We start from the raw sequence: 16686 nt of genomic DNA, 5'->3' as shown, positions 1-16686 counted from the left end.
CAGCAGGTCCCTTCTCATAACCTAGCATACATACACTACACCTCGCGTGTGCACTTGAAAAAAGGAAGGGAGAGGAATAGGGACCCTCATTATTTATACTAAGCATGAGGAATGAGTGGGATGATGCCAGTATGCAAGCAAAGATATATGGGGCAACACTTTGTTGGCAATATTTGCTCTTCATTCCTTTTATTAGCCCAGCTATGTAGTTAGGATAAAGTAAGTTTTCAAATACAATATGTTCATTGAATGCACTGATGGCATAATTTTTCATAAGTGTCTCAGTGAACCTCAGGAATCAATCATCACTAGGGCCCTGCTAGTGCTACACATTCAAATTATAGCTGGATAGAGACCAGCTATAGAGTTGTTACACATTTTTAAGCACTGACTTTATAGCTGGTTGGTTCTTTTTGTGGCTGGATAGTCATTTTTATCATGTGATAATTACTTTGCATGTGTGACTGGTCTAAATTTATTGTACAATTAACCAGTTAATTGTGTAATAGATATAATGTGTAGCAGGGGCTTAGGTGCAACAGAATATCCAGAGAAATGTAGGAAAAAAAAAAGGTTAACAAAAATATCACACTGATACTTCTTTTAGATTGGTGGCAGATTTTTAACAAAGGAGCCATCATTCCCCTTACCACTGTAACACACTGTTAGTGATTAAAAAAAATAACAAAAACTCAAGACCCCATTCGCAGGAATCACTTCATTTCCAAGTAGCTGCATCTCTGTGGGTTGGGAGTGGGGCAGTTGCTTAATAGCACACATCAACACTATTCAATTGCATCTGACAGAAGGTAGAGAATATGTTTTCCACTTGAAGCCCCAAAGGGATTTTGGTGGGGAGCTGCACAGTCAATTTATTTGGGGAATTTTTTCTCTGTTTGCAAAATAGTCATTAGCAGATCACAATATTCTCAGTTTTTAAAACAAATTATGTTTAAGAGAATAGTTTTCTCTGGCTAAAAAATGAATGTTCAAAACTCAAATAATTCAGCATTGCTTAAGAGCGTTCAGGCCAGTAATTTGGTATTGTTTCTGTTCACTGAAGGAGTGGTAACACAAGTATGCCCTAATATTCCCTTTCTTTGACTACCTGTAGCAGTGAACTAGATTGCTTGAATGTTGGTAGAAAGCATATGGGAATGAGGTCTGAACATGGGAAAAGTGTTTTAATTTTAAAAAGTCTAATGAATCTAATTTGTCTTTTTATCTATTGTTTATTCTCACAGCATAACAATAGTAAAGATTCTTTTTTTTCTTCCCCCTCAAAAATAAGTTATTGTTAATCTCACTCAAGTGTGCATTTGCTAGATATTGCTGCAGTGCCTCTCAGCTACTTGAAGCCTGGCACTCATCCTAACAAAGTACCAAAGGCATGCACCAGTAGACAGGTAATGCAGACACTGTTGTGGCTTATTTCTTTGCTGAATTTAAATTCCTTTCCTGGACAGCTGCTCAGTGTATGAGTTTTGCTCTCTTTTTGCCTCAGAGGGCCTTCGTTTCTGATCTTGAATGACATCCAGTTTCAGTAGCTGTGGAAAGGACCCTTGGAGGAGGTTATTTGTATAATCTATTTTTAGTAGAATTAAAAAGCAATAGTTTGCTTTCAGGTGTGAAATGTTCAGAGAATATTTTCTCACTTCCCTTTCCTACACCCACGATTATTTCATGTAAAACACAATCATGCACATACGCCGTACCTCTCAGAGCACACAGAGAAAAGATTAGCTCAAGCATTAATAAAAGCCATTAGAAATGCCAGATACAAAACACATTTTAGAGGGTGGTTTTCAGCTGGTCGTTTTGTAGAACTCAATCTAGAAATTTCTCCTGATTTCTGAGGAACAAAGTGAAGTTTTTTTTGGCTGGCTCATATGAGGGGTAATAAAATGAGGTGATTTTTCACTTCCAGGTTACTAGTAGCCAGAACAAAGTATTTATTTTAGGAACTCATTTGTCAGCTCTGTGATTGAATTAGTGATCACAATCCATCTCCCAATGAATAGGCATTTTGTCCAGAGAAAATACTGTCATAGGAACTAATCTGGCACTGACCAGTTTTACTGGGGAGTCTAGGGATTGTGGCTTCAATCCAGGAAAGCACTTAAATACACATATAACTCACAACATGAATGATTCCATTGAAATCAATGACATTACGCATGTGCTTAATTGCTGTACTGGATTGGTGCCTATATGGCCAAGCAGGTTCATCTGCCCTTTTACTATTAAAGATGTTCTCTCCAGGTTGCTGTAGGGCAGTGGTTCTCAAACATTTTAGGCTCAAGGCACCCATCAGAAAATATTAGCTCTTAGTTTCCAATCATTTTTTTGACTATGGAAAAATAATAGAGCAATTTTTCACTTGCAAAGAACTCAGAAAGGCCACATCAGGTCCAAATGTTTTTAATACTATGGATTACTATTTGAGCTCTCTGGCCATGTCCAGATGAGTGCAGCCATACAGTATGTGGTGCCGCAAACATGCCTGCGGTGCCACATACTGCACAGTTTGATCTCTGTGCTGCAAGGGAATGCTGCCCATGTGTGCGCTGCTCTGATTTGTTTTTTCATGGAAAAAAACCCATGGAGGAAAAAAAGGAAAGCAGCACACACACAGGCAGTGCACACCACTCAAAAGCAGAGCTGGGCCACCTGGAGCTATGCTGTGGTTGCTGGCCAGGCTCCGCATGGCAGAATCGCAGATGCTGCAGCCCTGGGAAGCCCCCAGAGCCCCAGGTAAGGCTGCTGGGGCAAGCACAGTGCTGGCCCCAACCTCCCCTACCCTACTAGAGATAACTTGCCACATGCAAAGCGCTCGTGGCATGGGTGTTCCCCAGGGACAAATAGTGAGGGTGGTGTGGGGCTTGTGCAGGGGTTTGAGGTGGTGTGGGGTTTGTGGGTGTGAGGTTTATGGGTGGGTATGTGGGTGTGGGGGATTATGGGGGTAGTTTGGGGGTGTGGAGTTTGTGAGTGGATTGCGGAGAAGTATGTGGGTGTGGGGGTGTCTGTAGGGGTGGGGGGGACTGCTCAGGAGAGTTGGGTCCCCCTTCCACCCCTCCCCATGCAAGACATACAGCCCCCCCACAGCAGCAGCAGCAGCTGTCGGGGAACTCCTGGCCAACTTGTGGCAGAGACCCCTGTGGCGCTGCACCACCTCAGACCCAGGTGCTGTACATGGCTGACAGCAAGGGCTCAGCTCACTGGCTCACACCTTTGAGAAGCACTGGGTCAGCTCTTGCTGTCACCTGGGGTCCCAGCAATGCATGCAGAAGCCACATGCTCTCAGCCCAGCTAGGTCTTGCCTCCATGTGCCCCACGCACCATCAAGCTGGGCTGGCTCCATGGAGGCAGGACGCAGCCCAGCCCAAGGACACGTGGCCCCCAAGGTGCCAGCAGCCCAGGTGACAGAAAGAGTTGCCTGGTTCTGCCCGAGGGCATGAGCCAGCAAATGGGGCCCACGCCATGTGAAGCCTCTGGGTATGAGGTGACACCATGCACTGCCAGGGGGCTGTGCCTGCAGCAGGCCACAAGTGCCCCAACAGGACCCACCCTTCCTGAGCAATCCCCCCAACTCACGAAGTTCCCCAACACCCAGCCTCCCCCCAAGCATGCCCCTACTTACCAGGGACAGAGCCTGGGTCCGACCCACTGCTGCAGCCTTGCCCCACTCCTATTTGCTCCAGCATGCTGAGGCAGCATGTTGGGGAAGCAGGGGCATGGGGCAGCCATAGAGATGCTCTGGCTGGGTGCCAGAGCATCTCTCTGGAGAACCCAGCCTCCAGTTGCCTGTGCCACATTTTTCCAACCTGTTATTTTTTTATACCAGGATTTCCCAGTATCAAATTTAGAGTCCACATAGCAAATATGCAGTGCAGAGCATTTTTTCATTGCTAGAATGTCTCTTGGCATCTCAAACTGCTTTGAGGCACTGCCATAGGCATGCGCTCTCTCATCCAGACACGGCCTCTAAGTGTGTCCTGATAAGTGCACACATGCAGTTTGTGGTGCCTCAAACCCATTTGAGGCACCTCAAATGGCACACATGCACCTGTTCATCATGCTACTAATTAGCAGCGCAACATTTTTTTTGACACTGGGAGATCCCAGTGTAAAAAAAAATTACACTAATAAAGTGGTTTGGCATATGTAGGAGCAGTGTGTGCCACCAGAAACTGGAGCCTGCTCTGACTGCCAGCCAGGCTCTGAGTAGCTGGCTTGGCACCACTGCTGCCCCAGGAGACCCCCAGGACCTCAGGTAAGGCTGCTGGGGCTGGAATACATGCCAGCCCCAGCATCCTCTACCCCACCTGGGTCACTTTGCTTCATGCCAGAGCACACATGCAAGGGTGTAGTTGGGGACAAATAGCAGCTGCACAAATATGTGCCATTGCTTTTTGTCCCATAGGAAATGTGCACCCCTTGACTTTATCTTGGGAAGACAAGTTTACACACCTAACACTGCTAATATTCTTTGGTGTCTCATGGCATCTTTGAAAGGATTTCAAGGCATCCCACAGTGCCACAGCATCCTGGCTGAGAATCACTGCTAAAGCTACATATTCCTAGAGTAGGATGAGAAAGACTGTACTGTTTGTGCCTTTACTTTGTGTCTACATTGGCTTCGTTCTCCAAGACTGCCAATCTGGCAACTTTTTAAGTAATAAATATACTGAAAATTTAAATACACTTGTTGGGAGAATGCTGTACCTAATTAAAATGTTTTATTTTAAATATTTTATAATAGAGCCCTAAATTCTGACTGAATGGTGAAGTGGACAGAATTTTCCTCCATAATCTGCAGACAAGAACATTTCCAGGATGTAAACGGGAGCTGACAGAGGCAGGTTGCACTTTTCAAGATTGTTAAAGATTTCTGATGGCACCTTGCCTGGACTACAATGAAAACAGACTGTAAAAGCTGCAGGAGAGTGCAGAGGGAAGAGAACCAGATTCCTATGATATTACATCTAATTATCATAATAGAAAGTAAAATAAAGAAGAAGGGAAAATACTTCAGACCACATCAGGGGCAAGATAACCACACAAGCCAGGAATCAAACAAAAGTTAAGGTGGAAGATGATGGCAACATATCAAATTATCAAGATACATCCACATGGCATGTGAAGGGAAAACTGAAAATGGTTACTGCCTGCCACAGATAAGGAAGACAGTTGCAGCCAAATAGTGAATCTCAGAACCTGTTTATAGCACAAACGCCTTTTTCTTTTTTTCTTTTTTTAACAGCAAAGGCAGCGATTTTCTGCTTTCATTTTCACCACCCTACACCAGGGAAAAGCCAGTCAGTTCAGTGGCATTCCATTGGGGGTAGGGGAAAAGAATCCAGCCCTGAGAACTGGCCTTTTGATGGGTGCAAATTGATCCAGCTGGCAGAGAAGAATAACATCAGGAGCAGAAAAAAAAATATGTGTAGAACTTGTGCTTTTGAGCACAGCAAAGTATTTAGAACAACACAATGGACAGGGGAAGAAAAATTAAACCACTGCAAGAGGTAGCAGCTTGGGGATGGCCCTAAACTTGACACCTGGAGAATGGTAATGGTAATTATGTTTCATTCTCACTGTTCAAAGAGAGAGAACTATTGAAGTAGGATGACATAAAATCTAAGAATCAGGAGTGGGATGGACCATGTAATTTCAAGCACTAAATGGAGAGATGAAAAATAATACAGCAAGGGCTATATTTCCCTCCTGTAAATGACAGCAACTTCAGTCAGTGTCCTTTAAGTGCTTCTGGCAGAGAAAACATAATAGAAATTCTGCCTTTGAAAAAAATGGTTCTAACCAACCACTGCATCTCTTGATAATGTAAGGATTCCTCACCAGATCTTTCTGCATGGCTGCTCTTCTGCATATCACACAATACTGACTGCCTGTCTACTGGAGTCTAAAAAAACCCCTCACCCCGAACAAAAAAACCTGCTTTACTGTGTATCTGATCGTGAAGGCTTTGAAACAACATGTAACCCATCTCAAATAACTGCCAGCAGAAATATAGTTGATCATTCGCTTAAGCTTAGTGAGATAAAAATGTCGTAGGTTTGAACAAATTAAGGAAAGCTTAAATTAAAAAAAAATTGAGATTGTCAAAGGGCAAAAAGATTCAGCGCTCAATGGCAAAAAAAAAGGATTGAATTTTTTCAAAAGAAATTCATTTTCAGCTTGGATAGCATCCATCTAAAGATTTTTTCCCTACAAATTAATAGCATAAAAGTTCCAGGCTGTGATAAGTCTAATTCAGAGCTATTTTGTGTTTGCTAAATGGAATGTGACAGGGATCTGAAACACTGCTATACTACAAAAATAATTAGTTGAGAAGTAACTTGATAATTTTACCACTGTGAAGAATGAATGGAAATCAACCTTCACTTTAATTATGTGCAAAGGAGAAGTATAATTACCTGCACAAGATAGTAATCAGAGAAAGTGATAATACATTCCTCTCTTATCTAGTAGATAGCAAACTAGCTTGTTTAATCTGTTCACCTCTGGTGTATCAGACATAGCAAATTAGTTACTGCAAAGCCATCTACATTCTAAGGTTACACGAACATATTTCTTTCAGTTCTTGGAATAAATGCATTTGTGGAAATAGTCAAAAATAAAGTTACCATCTACTATTTAAGCATTTCTACATTCATTTAAAGGAGAAAAGCAGAACTTCATTCCTCTGATTTGAAAAAATTGACAAATTGTGATAAATAATGCCTATGCCTCCAAAAAGTCATCAGTGGCAGCCCCATAAGCATAGAAGAGGTGTTCACAGGCCCATTATTATTTTGTCACCAGTTTTCAGATTTCCAAAATGGCAGCCACATGTACTGTGGCTGAGATCATTCTTCTGAGCCTTATCACCAGGAATACCAAGAATGACATTGCAGCATCTCTGGGGCAATGTCAAGATGCTCTCCTTCAAAGGAAACCTTATATTTTGACTGCAGAGCCTACAGGAAATTACATAAAATATAGTCTCCTCCAATCTCTTTATGCCAAAATTCAGAACACCTTTACACTGCAGACTGCGGTACAACATAGATTTACAGCACCTAACGTTAAATGAACTACATCAGATGCCAAAAGTAATCTAGCCATGGCAGCATACAGCATAGCACACGTTAATCTGTACTATCAGCAAGTTTGTTTAAATCTAGTTCACATATTACTAATTTGTCATAGCCTCAGAGGATAGAAGAGTTAGTATCTTCTTTCCCCACTGTGGGAATAGAAAACCAACAGGCAAATCGGTTCCATTTTGCAGATGAAAAGACTGAAAAAAGCCTTAGTAGGGGAGTTTGTGCTAAAGGTTCATACACCTGAGTTCTCTGTACTCTACTGTGCAAGAGGATTTGAGCTACAGACCAGGGGCATGGTAAGGCTGTGACTACTACCATGTTGCACTGTAGTAGCAGTGGTAGAGAAGCCATTCTCCAATTCAGTGGTGATGGGAGGGTCCCTTCCAAACTGCACGCCATGGGAAAACTCCTGCACTACATTTGTTTACATGGGAATTCATGTCTGGCCAGTAAGCTGTAGCAACAGAAGGCAGCCTCCAATTCATCTCATCTCCATTAAAATAGTATGAACAAATCAATCAAAGCAGAATATTATAAAGTTACATAAGGACAGTAGACAAAGACTACTATGAGAGCAAGAAAATATTACAGGCTAATATTGGAGCATTCCCTGTCTAATAAATCTTCTCAAGTCAGATGCACTGAAAACCATATATTAAAAAGGAGAATTCTCTAGGAAGAACTTGAAAATGGGAACTGTTCAAACAAAGTCTAATCTTTATTTATGATAAATATTGTATTTCAATTAGGAATGAACATATTTGTTTTTGTCAAGTTGCTTCCTGACACATCCTCCCTCTGTCTTGGTGAGGTCCTTGTGACATCTCATTGTGTTCCCAAAAAATAAGTAGTGATGTCAAGGAAGTTAGTAACTGCTCCAGGGCTCACAGTACAAATCGCAAGGGGAATTCCACCTCCCTCCCCTTTCCTCCCATTAGTCTTGTGTGCTTATTTCTACCAGTGGAGCTATATGGAATCTCAGTTCTGGCTCTCATAATGGCTTCACTTCCAGCTTCAATAAGAGAGGAAAATGGGCTAAATTCATCCCATGTGACTCCACTGAGCTCCATAAAGTTACACGAGAGATGTTTTTGGCCCAGTGTGTATTGCTGCTGCAGGACATCCTGTATTGTAGCTTGGATTTTCATCACCAGTTTACAACTAAGGGGAAGCTTAATGAGCCAAGTCCCCTTTAAGACTCTACCTATTCTGAGGATAAAACTGTGCTGGCAGAGCTATTTTTAAATATGGTTTAAAGGCAGCTAAGGCTAGTGTGATTTAAGCAGGATTTTCCTAAGTAGTGTAGATAGGGGAAAACCATTATTACAGCCATGTCTTTAAAATATGGTCTAGTCTCCCAGGATAAAAATTTCCAAAAGCACCTAATAAAAGTCACTGCTGTAACAGCAGTTCATGTTGCAATACTCAAGCTAGCTTTAAACTAGCTAGTTCCATATTGGTAACAGTCTAGCTATGGCAGCACAGAGCTCAGGGTATGCTGGAAAACCTGCCCATGAAGCAGCAGTTATTACATACTAAACACTGTGCTGCTGTGCCACTTGGCTAACAGTACCCAAGCTAGCTAGTTTGAGAGCTTGCATACATCTGTCCTGAACTGCAGTTTGAGGAGCAGACATTCTCTAAACATCCTGGGAACCTTATAGGTGGCTTTCAGTAAGACTTGCGCTTGTAGATCACTTTGGGGCTTTTTCATTAGCCCTTCACTAGTGTACAAATTCAACTGGTTTCAGTACAGCTTGATCCTTTTTCCACAGTCCTCACCATGAACCATGCATACAGGTGTGTGTAATGAGGGCAAGCCTGGTGTAAATAACTCTCTTTAGTCCTCTTGTTAGAGAACTGTTTCTAACAAAAGGACTAAAGAGGAAGATCAGCAAAAGCAAGGAAAATAGGAAACAAGACCAAAAGGGGAGTTTTAAGCCCTCTACCTCTAAGCCCCTACTCCATTTGAAAACTCAAGTCACCATATCTTGTTGCTAAGGATATGTGCAACTCTGCCTACTGAAGAATACTATATCTTCCCACTTCCTTGTTTATACAAAAATATATTGATGCATAGCAGTGACTGAGGATCAAGTGAACAGGGCAGTTTATTCACGATTTACCTTGTCCTCCCTCCTGTTACCCATCATTTATTTATCCCCATATTTGGCCCCATCCTCTCCATAGACTGTAAGCTCTTCAAAACAGGGATTGTGTTGTTATTAGGCCTGTGTATACTAGCAAAGAGGGCCCTGACCTCTGCGTTAAAGGGCTATAGCTGATCTCCAGCTACAAACAATAACTGGTATGTGATCACTTTTAGTCAAAACTAAGCAGCTCTGAGTAAAACAAGACAATATTAGACAAAATATTCTCTCTCAGTGAAACTTCAAAGATAAGACTAATTTTGCCTTGAATTTAGGGCAAAATTGTTGTTCATATTTTACCCCAACTGATCTTACCATAGTGCTCAGAGCACTCAGTGTAAGCTTTCTGTATTCATAAGAGCATGTCGAATTTCAAGTGTATTCTATACTTGCCTTTTGTGGAGCCAATTTTCAGCTGAATAAATCTGTGGTGTTCCCTTTCTCCAGATATATGCAAGGGCAGTTAGTTGGTATCCTGCCAAAATCTCTATAATCCTTTGAGTTCAGTTCTTCCCAAACGGGCTTTTCCTGTTCAGAGTGAATAGAATGAAATATACGGGATTGTACATCAGTCATTCCACCAAACAGTCAAAGTTATTAATAAATTTAACTTATTTTTATTGCCTGAGTAATTAGTTATACATCATAAAAGATCAGTTTGCATCGCCTTATAATTCTCTAAACCTCAGCTTAAAATTTCTCATCAACATTCCATTAATCCTATATATATGTTACTTTTCCCTCACCCCTACTTTCAATAACAATTGGCCCGATTCTCCTCTGATCTATGCTAACAGAAATCAGCAGTAGCTTTTCAAAGTTACACCAGAGAAAATAAGACTAGAATCCAGTACTCTGCATTTTATTCTTTAAAATATTCCTTTTTAGCACTTGTAGTTAGAAATGAGCAAACTAGTATGAGAAATAAAATGGTCCAAACCTTAAGTCTAAACCATAAGCCTAGTTTTTCTTGTTTTGAATAATTAGCTCTCTACTTCAACTAAGCAAATGCCATTTCTCAACCCACCTCAGGGTTTTGGCATATCAAATAATGTCTTAAAGGCTAATTCTAAGATTTTTAAATTCAGTCCTTCACTAGGATCAGAAGCGGTGCATTGGCATAGGCTTTCTAGAGTGCATGTTTATTAGTTATCATTCTCATTATTTAGTTTATAATGGCCCCCAAATGTAGGCTGTCAATGACTCAAAGAGTCTATAATCTAAATGGAGGGAAAACTGACAAGAAGTGTGGGAGCAGGCTACCACAGAGAGCAGAATGAAGATGAACATATGTCTTCTACATATATAGCACACAATTTTAGTTTTAGTTTGGGTTGGATTGCTAGGATTGGGTAGGGAAGAGTAGGTGAAATGAAGAAAGATGATAAAATCATAAAGCAATATGATAAAGAGATATTCATTCAGAGTCCCCTGTTTCAGAGCTGTGATGCTTCTCTTGGTCATTGCTGCAGCTGATCTCTATGATTTTGCTAATGGTTAGTACCAACAAATGTTTGCTTAATTTCCTCATTTGCACTGAAAAAATTATCTCCTCTTCTCCAACTGTTTCAGCACTGAAGCAAAGTTCAAAGGCTGCCTTAAACTTTTCCTTCATACAAACATAATTTTGAAGCATACTTTAATTCTGTGTTTTATTAGCTTTCTCAGAGCTTCTGCTTTTCCTTCCTCTATTACCCTTTTCTCAGTTCATGTATATCCTGCTCCTGTATATCCTAACTGTACTTGACCCATTCTAACTTGCCAGACTTAACATATAGCTTGACTTTCAGTGAGGATCTGCCTTTTTTGCAAAATTTGAGCACATAGATATCCATGTATTCATTGGGCAGGTACATACGCAATTAGCAGGAAGTAAATATGCAATTGCCCAATTTGCATGCATAACAAAAGCTAATGATTTCAATATCAAGTGCATAAAAATTTGAAGCCCACTGGAAATTTCAATCATAACATTAGTTTTCATCATCAAACTCTACTCAAAAGAAATCAGATTTAAACTATTTTTTCAGGTTTGGATAACCAAAGCTTCACAGTAAACCTTGAACAGAGTTGTAATCTTTGGTGTGCGCGAGACTTATGGCTACTATATTCAGGCTTTTATTTCAGTAAGTCACCTCTAGCAGTGAGGCTACTTTTTAGTGCAGTTATCTGTTTTAATGCAAATGGTTTACGATGAGTTACTGTGTAATTACCATGGTAAGTATATATATCCCATTAAAATTCCAACAGGCACAATTTTGTTCAAATAAAATCACTAGCACAAACCTTTCCCTAAAATTCAAAGAGAATCTATGAATTTTCAGAGAATTCTGTCCAGTTTCTACTCCTATTAATTTTCATTTTCACATCCCGGCACTTTCCATTTCAGGTTAGGAAAGAAGTGCTAAAATATCCTCAGAAAGTCTTTACAGCCTGTCTGGCCAGAGCAGAAGAACACAGTATTAAAAAACTTGTGCTAAAGCTGGGACTTGAAAATGTTTTCACCAAATTATGAACTGCAAAATAGTTCCAGTAGTTTAGGTAAGGCTCTGAGAAGAATCCTAACATTTTTGGTGCTAATACAACTACTCTTTCAAATCTTCTGAGCTTTGCCCCTTACTAGTTAAAACTATATTCATACCCTTTGAAAAAAAAAGTTAGTAACTAGCACTGAGACTTACCTTGATTTTTTGCAATTTCTCTCAGCAAAAAACATAACCATAGCTCTCAAAATCTTATTGCTTTCCAACATAACATCAATAATTAACCAATGAATTCAGTTTGCTATCGCTACAGAGCACACAAGGAGACACAGCAGTGAACACTTGTGTGATCATTGCAACAGCAGACCACCAAAAAAGCACACCAAAGGGGCCATTACCATCTGTCATGTCAAGGCCTACTTAAAGATACTTTAATCTGCAAAGTATAGACACAATCAGCTTCAACAGCTACTTGGAATCCATTGTGGTTTCTCATAATGACTGCTGTGCCTACTCACCTGTCTGTCCTGCCAGTTAATTCCTATGACATTTATAATCAAATGCTCTATAGTTTATTCACATGAATATCTATTACTGGTGTTCTTATAATATATATTTGTTTTCACAATATCACTGGTACCAATGGTGACAGCAAAGACCTCACTCTGTGAAATTAGCATATAAGATATGATCAGCAGGGATCCTGGTTTTCTCTTATTCACCACTATATTAGTGGTGTTTCATTTTAATCATGGAAAAATGTGGATTTGGGGTTACTTTTTTAAGCAAAAATTGTGGATTTTTTTAAAATCAGGATAAACCAGGATCCCTCATGATCAGATGGTTGTAATATTACCAGTGCCTGGTTGTCAGATTTTTGAACTCCAAGTCCAAGTTCTGTATGAATTAGGAAAGAATGGCTTCCTTGGCCACATCAAGATGAGCATGGCCATACAGTCTGTGGCACCGCAGACATGTCTGTAGTGGCACATACCGCATGTTCAGTTGTTCTCCCCTAGATATCCAGGAGTCAAAAAACCCACACAAGAAAAAAAGTAGAGTGGTGCACATGGGGACAGCGTGCACCACTGAAAACCAGAGCCTGGCGGCAGAATGACTGCTGCTGCAGCCCCAGAAGGCCCCCAGGACCTCAGGTAAGGCTTCTGGGACCAGCCCAGTGCTGGCCTCAGCCTCCCCTCCCCTACCCGAGGCAACCTGTCGCATGCCAGAAGGTGCATGGTACAGGCATCCCCTGGGGATAACTAGCAGCAGCACAAGGTGTGTCGCTGCTAGTTGTCCCCAGGGAACCAAACGTCTATATTTGGCCCTTATGTCCTGAAACAGGATTGTCCTTGACAAACATTTTATTTATTTGTATTTAGATAAATCATCATTAGCTTTGTTTGCCATTTGTACCAGGAAGAGAAGTTCATGAGTTTTCACACAGTTCCCCGTCTTATACAAGTGACTAAGAGCAGGTTATCAATATAAATAGTTTATTTACTTCAAAATGAGAGCCTGAGCAGATACATGTAACTCACATGAAAGCCTCTGGATCGAATTCAGTGGTTATTTAAATATTGGTATAAGAGAGTTGTAGAGTGAACTTTCATTTCAATGATGCAAGATGATGGATGTCACTGGTTATATCACCAGTGACATATAAGCCATTGGGTCATTGGGAAAACTATGACATTTTAGGAACCAAAGATGCATCTCTCCTGATAAACATTGATATTTACACTATTAATTTTTGTTATTCAAAAAGTCTATAAATATTTGAGCCTGAGCTCGCAAATGGATGATGGTTCTATCTTAGTGGGAATTTCTGGTTTGTTTGTTTTAGTTTTTTCTTCTGGTAAAAGACGGTTGTTTTCTTCTGAAGTGTATTTAACTAGTGTGAGTATAATATGCAGCCTATTGTACTTTGAAGAAATAATAAAGCCTAGCATGTCTCTCTACCTAAGTTTGTCACCTGCAGTATTTTTCTCAGTTCTTCCTCAATGATAACTAATCCTAAATCTTCTTCACAGATTTTTATACAAGTCATGTTGAGTTCTGTATTACCATGATAAAAGGAAGCTATATGAAAACAAAGGAATGTTTTTTGTATTATGTTTTCCAGTGCATTTTCAGTTAAGAATCTCCTATTGTCCTTTAATTTCTTGAGGAATAAAATATGCCATTTGCTGACACTTATAGAAGTGTCTTGTAGATGCCACTAAGCATTTTGCAGCTCCTCAAGAAAAGACAGATTACTTTTGATAAGAAAGGAATTCTGTTTTTCATTACTGGCATCTGTCCATTTGTAAAGATCTTTAGCTCTTGAAAACCCTAGTTAGACCAAAGTTTCCCTTAAGTTTAATTTTGTATACTCATTTGTGGATCCTGGCTTATATCTCTCCATTTCTCCAAATCAACATAGCACACTTGAAAACAAGCTGCACCCATTGTGTTCAGCAGAGCATTCTGACAGAGAGAGCTCTCTCACCATGGATAAAACTTTAAATTGTATTTTAAATTAAACCAAGCTTTAAGTTGGTGGCAAAGAGACCAAAAGACTCTGAAAAGAGACATCATTTGTAACAAAAGCATTACAGATGCCCGATGTCAGAGACTGTAAAACAGTTTTCCTTCTGCTTTAATTGAGCACTTTCTCAAGCAGCTGAACCTTAAAACAAATCACAATGATTCACATGCATCCACAAGCAGTTGAAACACTTTAAGATTTACTTAAAAAGCTGAACTGGGAGCCATTTTAGGGACCCCAATTCAGGTTTTTAGATGAACATAAAGCAGACCACATGGCAGCCAAGAGTAGAAGTAGCAATAAGTGACCTTTGGTTACCTTTGCAACTATAACTTTAATTAGGTGTTATAAAAATACTAACTAACATAAGGGTGGGGGGATCTTTAGTTGATTGGTTGGTTTTAATTTAGAATCCCCTTTTACATTGTGAACACGTATTAATTGCAGCACAAGCAAGGCAAAACGCAGTACTCAATTAACAACCAATCAGAACAAATCTTTGGCCAAACTCTTGTAGCTGTGGTTAAATTAGGGCTTGGGCACCAGAAGAACGTTGTGTAGATTTATAGAACTTCTACAGATTTTGCTGAATTAATTAATGGCGAGTCCCATTCAGCAAGCAAAAATAACCCTCTTTCACTCTTCTTTTAGTTTGAGGTCATATTTATAATATTGTAAACTAATAATAAAGCACCCTAAAATTAATAGCAAGTGCATACGTGCAGTGCAGCCTAGGATGAATAAATTACTTAAGTCACAGTGAATTGGACCAGGAAGAGTTGTTCTAGTCCAGGAGTGAAGAAGAATGAAACAGTCTCATCTGTGGGGTTAGAAATTGGAAAAGAAGACTGGTGCCAAATAGGCTACTGCTAATAAATAGCATATAAATTTATTTATAAAATTGTAAGATGGGGCTCAAGGTCCTGCTCTCACAATTCAGGTCTACCTATGTTCTCTGCCCACTTCCCTTCCCGCATAAATTTCTGTGCAACTCAAATCAGTGAAAAAACTAAGCAAGCTGTAAAATCCAAAAGCTCAAACTGACAGTGGATAAAGGAACTTATTTTGTCCACAGCTTATTCTGTTTTAGACTAAGTTAGTACTTTGGTGCACCTATACATGTGCTCCGATGCATTCTGATTAATCAAGTCTGCTGGATCATTCTAATCAGAATGTTTCAGAATGCTGCAGCATCTCATGTATTCAGCATCCCTGCATTTCAAAATGGCAGTGAGGGTGCTTTAGATAAAGCTGGTTGAACATTAAAGCACCCCATCTCTATTTTGAAACAAGAGAAGCTGAATACACGAGATGCTGTGGGCATCTTAATTAGAGTCGCTCTTCAGTGCTGCTCTAACTAAAATGCCTCTACCCCCACAATGCACAAAACACCCATGGTTTGTGGGCCCACTAAGAACTGCAGTTCAACTCATCTTTCAAGCTTTTGTTCCTCTTGAGTCTAAAACTCACAAGAATAGATCCATCGATTCTTACAGCCAGAAGGAGGGATCGAAAGAAGCTTTGGATGCTTCTGTGTCCAAAGCAGCATCTCTGGATCGAAGCACTGGCTTCATTAGGCTTTCTGAAGAGGTTCAGAGCATCCAAACCACTTTGGAAAAGCTTTGGAGCTGCTTCGGCGATCCAGCCATAGTGTATAATGTGGAATCAATTAAATATCTATAACTTTGTTGTTTTTTGTCTGATTTTGATGAAACTTGCAGGGGTAGTAGCCCCAGGTGAGGCCACAAAACCACAAGAAGATTGGTGTAGGGGTCTGGGGGGAACTGCACCCCAAATTCTTGAAAGCAAAATTCATGTTACATGTATGCATTAAGCCACAGTGGGGTGAAATCTGCAGGGGTGGTAGCCCCTACTGGGGCCACAAAGCCTGCCAAGTTTCAAGAAGATAGGTGCAGGGACTTGGGGGGAACTGCACCTCAAGCTGCTGACAGGCAAAACTCATGATATGGGTGACTCTGTTTGTTAAGACACAGCAGGGTGAAAGCTTCAGGGCTGCTAGCCCCTGCTGCAGCCACAAAGCCTGCCAGCTGTCAAGGAGATAGTTGCAGGGGAGTTCTGAGGACCTGCACCCCTAGCTGCTGACAGACAGAACTCCTGACATGGGTGCTTGTGCAACTGACTGTGTCTGTCTTGGGGCAGTTGATTGTCTGTATTGATTATTTCCTCTCCTTAGTCTGTGGTGTTAGGTGTTAATCCTGTGGTGTTGCAGATTAACATGGCGAATTGGCTGGAGGGCCGCACCCAGAGAGTCGTGGTGGATGGGTCGGTTTTGACCTGGAAGGGTGTGAGAAGTGGGGTCCCACAGGGTTCGGTCCTTGGACCGATACTCTTTAATGTCTTCATCAGTGACTTGGACGAGGGAGTGAAATGTACTCTGTCCAAGTTTGCAGATG

This window comes from Alligator sinensis, unplaced genomic scaffold, assembly GCF_000455745.1.
Source record: "Alligator sinensis unplaced genomic scaffold, ASM45574v1 scaffold387_1, whole genome shotgun sequence".
In the NCBI taxonomy this organism is placed as follows: Eukaryota; Metazoa; Chordata; order Crocodylia; family Alligatoridae; genus Alligator; species Alligator sinensis.
This window is presented reverse-complemented; position numbering follows the sequence as displayed.